At 51.8% G+C, this 6,874-nt stretch overlaps 1 protein-coding gene across 1 annotated transcript in view; it reads left to right on the top strand.

Annotated features, from left to right (window-relative positions):
• Nucleotides 1–1,743, top strand: part of LOC126570156 (uncharacterized) — a 22,501-nt gene extending 20,758 nt beyond the window's left edge. Inside the window, exon 7 of the mRNA XM_050227699.1 lies at nucleotides 1–1,743. This exon is cut by the window's left edge and continues 3,673 nt beyond it. The gene's annotated coding sequence lies outside the window, so the exon portion shown is untranslated.
• The last annotated feature ends 5,131 nt before the right edge of the window (nucleotides 1,744–6,874 follow it).

Here is a 6,874-nt window from a genome sequence, read left to right as displayed (position 1 = left end):
GTCTGTAGCAATGCAGAGAGAGAGAGAGAGAGAGAGAGAGCGGACGTGTTTGTCTAGAAAGCATAGTTAGCATAGATTGGTGCGCCTCCAAAGTCAACAGCACAGGGTTCGATCTAGGGCTATCCAGGTCACCAGCCAGTAAGAAAGTAAGTGCTTACATGCCAGCATGATGGAAACTAGGTTTTTACATTAGCAACTCCGATACAGTGTCCCCGAACGATACTAGAACAAACTAATCCCAGAAGCTACTACTAACCATTTAGGCTGCGTGTAGGCAGCAGCAACAGCCAGAGTAGTGTGCAGCCACGTAACCGTAACAGGTGATCGGTATCGATCGGTACACTCCGGCCGGGCTGCTTCCAGAATGAGCTCACGTTGGGCTTACGTCGTTGTTCGAAAGGCACACCCTTGCATCAAAAATCCAAGCGAAACCAAGCAAATACTATGAGCACCCGCGCGGTGCTGCATTGCTGCCGTTGAAACCACTACTGCGCTAGCTCTATTGGCTTACTAGTAAGCTGCTGTTGCTGTGCCCTTGCCCTGTTATGTGTTTCTCGCGCGCCACACCGAGGTCACTAGGATGTGACACCGTGACCTGGTGTCCGTGTCCGGGATGACCCCGTTTTTCGCGCCACACACCATAGGATGCTTTCGTTTCATTTAGCGTCGTACCTAGATAGCTGCTTCCTGGAGGGCCAAGTAGTTCGTTCGCAAAAATCGTTGTTAAACGCCCCACGATTCGCTTCACCTTCTCCAACTAGGATCTCATTCTTCCAAAGCCAAGGACCCTGCGATTACGTTAATCTTCGAAACCATGTTCGGTGGAATGTTCGCGAGGGAAATGAGAGAGAAAAAAAAGGATAGAGCGGTGGAGCACTTTTGGAACGAAGGAGAATGTTGGGGAAAGGGGGGTTGTAGTTGTACATAGCATCAGCATTGTTGTATCATTGTGCTTCAGTTTTGTCCGCTTCTCGTGAACGAGTGCGCGCGCACTCCGATGGTGGAGGAGAACGAACATGTGACATTACAAGAGCCGCCACACAAAACACGCGCACCTACAGATAGGGAGAAGGGGAGAGCAGCCCACGGAGGGGAGGAACAAAAGTCTCGGAAATAGAATGAAAGACTGGAAGGTGACAACAGCATCCTTTATTCAGTACTAGTTACGTAGAGACACCAGGAATGAGAGAGGCTGGCACGTGAAGTAGAAGTTGAGCAGAAGATCACGCAATCACGCACGATAACGTAGAAGGATGGGCAAAAGATAATGTGCTGGTGATCTCTATCGATGTGCTGCAGCGCACACAAAGCTTCAACAGCAATACAACAACCGGCAGTGGGCAGTGCACCGCAGTTCCCAGGGGGGAAGGTGGTGGCAGGTGGTGGCATATTTATACATATACATATACATCATATACATATACATATATATACATTAATTTATGAAACGATATTGGCACGCGAGTACGCTTTCGGGGGGAGGGCTAGCGACCGGGTAGCGACCGATCGACCGATCGACCGATATACAAGTTACATGTTTGAACCCCGTATTCAGGCCGAGCCGATCGTTGGGAGGACGGATGGCGACGACGGCGACGAAACACAACCACTAGAACGCAGGCAAGGGTGGCAGGGAGGAGGAAGAGGAGCGAAGGAATAGCAACCGATCGTCCACTCACCACGTTTTTCCCACCGAAATATCCAAAAAATAAAACCGCAACATCCCGCACCGATGCGTTCCGGCTAGCAATATGCTTCATGTTGTGCCAGTACTGCGGCGAACACCACGGCAACATCATCAGTCCGTGAGGTAGAAGTAGTAAAAGATGGAGTAGCAGTTGCAGCAATGCGCACAAGTTGCAGTGCTAGTAGCTGAACGCACTTTAGAAGCGGACATCACATCCACAGTGATCAACTCCGAGGAGTGAGTGGACCTCGGTACGCATTCCTTCTCACCCCTTTCGCTTCTCCAATCACTCATGCCGCCTACCACAAGGTCGGCCCTGAGCAGAGCATACAAATGTGATAAAATTATATGAAGTTAAAACCGAGACGTTCGCGTTCGCGAGTAAAAAGGCAAACAGAGAGGTGGTCGGTGCTACCCAGCAAACCCGTCGTCAACCACCAACAACAGCAACAACAACAACAACAACTGAACAGACAGCAGCAAACGCCCGAAAATACAAAATGCAAAACGGAAAAATGAAAATGAAATGGAAATTGATGAGAATGATACACAGAAACACACATTCATAAAGGTAAACGAGAAAGTAGAGAAGAAGATGCCCTCCAAGGCAAGAAACATTCGAAAATACGCTTCACAGGTGGGTAAGGGGAAGAGACTCGACTCAAAGAACGCAAGGCTCTTGGAAAGGATAGGAAATGGTTAAATGCGAATAGTAAACCATAAATAAGAGAGAAAGTATAGAACAAAAAAACGAAAGAGTGTCAACAAGTATATGATAAATGGAAAGGAGATACATAGGACAAGGAGTCGACTATGGTCGAAAGGATCATCACTCCGTTCCGTTCCCTAGATAGGACCTTCTCCACACCCAAAACCCAAAACAGTTGGTTGGCGTTGTTCGCTTGTGTTGTAGTAAGCGACACACTACTAGCTCACCTCGGGAGAAGGATGTCCGATCTCGGGACCCCGGTACGCGGTTGGATTCCTCAGTGTTTGATACAATTTCCTGCCAACCCTCTATCGCTCTCTCTCTCTCTCTCTGCTGTTTCTCTCTTTGATGAGAATCCAAATTTCCCTCCGAATGGCAACAATCAACTGCTTTGTGCATATCGTGCACACGTGTGTACGTGTGTGTCTGTAAGTGTATGTGTGCGTGTTTGAGTGTGTGTCAGATAAAGCGCCTCTTGAGTGCTGGGAGCAACCAAAAAAGAGGTATCTTGCAAAATTTGCATTCGAGTTTTTGGCTTTCAACAACACAGGAGTATACACAACACAGCGCCCTCCGCATCATTGCTAGGCACAATCAGGATGAGGCAAACCGAGGAAGGGAGGGATCAGCAGTGAACCAGTCTGCTGCTAGGCAGGAAAAGAATAACCACGGAAAGCACAGTACCAGGACATGTCAGTAGAAAACTCGAACAGACTTCCAGAATCATTCAAAAACCCAACTCAAGTCCAGAGAAGGCAAATAGCAAGCGTTCTCTCAAGATGACCTACGATCTATTGGTATTCACTACCCTAGGAACAAAAACCAATGCCGCCCAAACAAGGTGAAATGAAATGGAACCTCCTAACTACCATCACCACCAATCACCGACCATCAGTATCAGCAGCTAATGGAGCACAATGATGAGCATAGACACTAACCTAAACCCGATAATAAGTAACCGAACGAACCCTCCTCCTCCTCTACCGATAATACTCATCAAAACGCGACAAACCACCACAAAAACAATGGCGATCGAAATTGAGGGAAAATCAATGGCAATGGCGGCACTTTTAGCGGCCGTAGCGGTATACCCAGCGGTCGTTTCAAAATGAAATGTAAACTACCACCCCATACCACCTTACCACCTTATCACCTTGCCACCCGCCCACCCCGAAAAGAAGGTGCACTGCAATGCAATGCGCAGGGGGTTCGCTCTCTGTCACCCTGCCCTGGCCCCTTCCACTAGGGCGTACACCTCTCCCCATTCCTAACTTTCCATCAGCTCAAGAGCGTCATCGCACACGCTACGATCACGCATCACGACGATCATCAGCATCCGATCATCGATCATCGCGGTCCTCCTCCACCCTCTCTTTGTAATGATGCGTATTTACAATATTTAGCTGAATAAACATGTTTGCTTGGTTGAAAAAAAACACACAAAGTTCTCCTTCTCTCTCGCTCTTACTCGTCTGTTTGTGTATGTGTGGGTTTGTTTGTGTGAAGGACACTTTGCAGGTTTCCGCCGTTTTTCCGCCACCACCGGAAGCAGCACGGCAGGAAGCTGCGAGCATCTTCAACTGAAAGGATCCCTCGCTGCGCGATGCGGATATCCTGTCCTTTCGTCCTGCGACAACAATGCCGCCGCTGCGTCGCCTGCTGGTACTTGTCTTTCACGCACCTTCTCCTCTCTTTCTCTCTGCTCTCTGTCACTTTGTCCTTCTGGGGATTTCCTGCCATTCCCGGAATGAATGCATCCTGCTAAGAGACATCCAACACAGGCGCAGCACTCAAGGTAAGGTACACGCGGTGCCTTGGACGGGGTTTTTCCAACTTTGAGCTCGAGGCCACACAAACTCCCTCATGGTCTAGGGTTAAGGTGGAAGAAAAACCCCCCGGAGGGAGATGACGGCACTGGCAAGGTGTGAAGCAGGCAGAGGTCAAATCGATTCCGAAAACCTATTGAGTATCGACGGGCTGGCAGGTCCTCAGTTTTCGGTGAGAAACTTGACACTCCCGTCCCGGTGGTATCGTAAAATGCTGATTTCGGGACTTTCGGGACAAACAGCAGGGCTTCCCTCGGGCCCGGGCTGCTCATTCCACCTTATCATCCGGCTCGCTGTGTCCGTCCGTGTGATTCGACTGTAAACGGCTGTTAGTGCGCTGCTCCGTGGTGCTCTACTTGGCCAGTGCCAGTGTCTGCAAGCGATAAGGAGGCGGCGCACCCCGTGCCTATCGCACCATTTAGTGGAAGGCCAGTTCCAAAGATTACTTAAGCTCTCAACCTCCCTGCTCCCACTCACCAGCCCTCCAGCCCTGCATTTGTATCCGTGGGTGCGTTGTGCGAGGAGCGTGAAAAGCCAACACACCATAAAACGTGTTCCGGGGGCCTCATTCCTTGGGCCTCGCATTTAAAAAAAAAACAAAATGGAAAGCCAGCGCTTACTGAGATGATGGAGCTGCCGCTGCAGCCGCTGCTCCCGTAATCTCTTCCCTTTTTTTGGTTTGGGCTTTTTGTGTTTTATGTTTGGCTGCCGGTCGCATGATGGGTCACGTTTTACGGCCACCACCGCAGCCACGGAGCTGGACGGACGGACGGACGCAACGTAACGCAACGCCAGCAGTGAGTAATGAGTTTGTCTAGGCCCCCCTTGTGTGCCCTCCTCTCCACTTCTGCGATGATTCCTCGGTACGAAACAAGACGATTAGGCGCCCCCTTTCCCCCCACTTTCTCTCCCCCGTTAAACGGTTACCAGCGAACCTGACCCTGATGTGATGTTTCGTTGATTTTCGGAAGAAACAAACCCTCTCCAGCGACCAGCGCGCACCACAAAATGCAATGCATTCACAATAAGACCCCCCGCCCCCCGCCCATCGACGTGTATGTGTCCGTCCTAGGGGACAGTTGCGGGGTTTCACTGCAGTGCAACCGTCCCCTCACCGTTTCCCCGATGGAGAAACTGAATTCGTTCCAGCTGCTAAGCATCGTGGCCGACCAACGCCCACCTTGCGATGGCGCGGTGCTGGGCTACTAGCGCGGCCTTCAGACGACTCCCGAGGGTGGCCACGGAGAAAAAGGGGAAAAAAAGACATCGAGCCAACAAATACACACAGGCTGGCCCACGGAACTCCAGATTCCAACTCTCAGGCTGGCTGGCTCGCTGGTTGGCAAGGAGCTTGAATGAAGTAGTTCGCAGCAGGCCACGGACCTGTCCACGGGCAGGTGGTGGCCCTCGGGGTAGGCCAAGCGCGCGCGATATGGTTCACCGAAGGCTCCGCGGAGGGCGGTCATCTGGAGAGCGAAGGTGAGGCTTATGAATGGAGTGTGTCCGTTGCACGATGACCGTTACAGAAGGAGACAGAGATCATACGGAGGAAAGAAAGAGCAAGCGAACGCGAAACACCCTCATTCGACCATTAGCATACGGGGAAAGGGGTTGCAAGGGCGTAGGTGTGCACCAGTGGTCGTCGTCGTCACACTATGCACTATGCTGGCTTCCCTCGAGAAGTCATTCGTTCGGCCGCTCGTTCGCTCGTTCGCTATGTCTTCCATTGATCGGTACACCTTCGCGTATGTAACGGCACGTTTGAGGGGGTTGCAGGTAAGGGTAGTATCACCACCACCACAAAACACACACCAGAACAAACTCAGAGGGTCACAGTGCGGAGCTGTATATATGGCGCCAGCAATATGCGTGACTTCGTCGTTCGACCCTCCAGCAGCAGCAGCAGCACCAGCAGCATGCGTCGTCCCTCCTCCTTCCTCTTCGTGTCTCTGTGTGTTGGTGCTGATGGCATAAATTTATGCTGACTTGCACCCCACACAACACACAACTGGCACACAGACAGACAAACACACAGCGATGCTAGGGGTCCGGCGACACCGCACCGACGTGTTTTCCACGATTCCCGGTTTTTGTTTCCCGGCACAACTCCGAGAACATCTGCTGCGGTTCGGGTGACAATCGAGGGTCAGGAGTGGTCCAAGTGACCACTGAGAACGATCAGCCGATGTCCTTTCCGGGAAAACACCCATACAAACACCCGTCGGTGGTCCTTTTTGTGGTGCATCTTGCGCCGAGAGGTCCTTGGTGAGGGCGCGAGGGCATACCAAGAAGCACGGCAACCCGGGACCGAGAGAAGAAGGGCCTACTTTGGGATGCCTTTACCGTCTTCTCGGTGTGCACCACCATCACCACCACCACCATTAACTCTTGTGCCGCCTACGATCGTTCGCGATCTCGAGAGACGCGCGCTGGACGCTACCGTCGCTGCCGCGCCATTGCGTTGGGTTGCGTGCAGTCGGTTCCCCAGGTGAGAGCGGATGGATTGGCGTGCGTAGAAAGGGGCTGTTCGAGTTCGGGTGCGAGTGTAGTGGTGGCATTCGGTCGGTGGCAGTGCCGAGAGATCTCGGGCGGTCGTATGCTGCTCGTATGCTCGCGTGCTCGTGACTATGCTCGCTACCGCCTAACCGACCG

The sequence above is a fragment of the Anopheles aquasalis genome, chromosome 2, assembly GCF_943734665.1.
Source record: "Anopheles aquasalis chromosome 2, idAnoAquaMG_Q_19, whole genome shotgun sequence".
Taxonomy (NCBI): domain Eukaryota; kingdom Metazoa; phylum Arthropoda; class Insecta; order Diptera; family Culicidae; genus Anopheles; species Anopheles aquasalis.
This window is presented reverse-complemented; position numbering and strand designations above follow the sequence as displayed.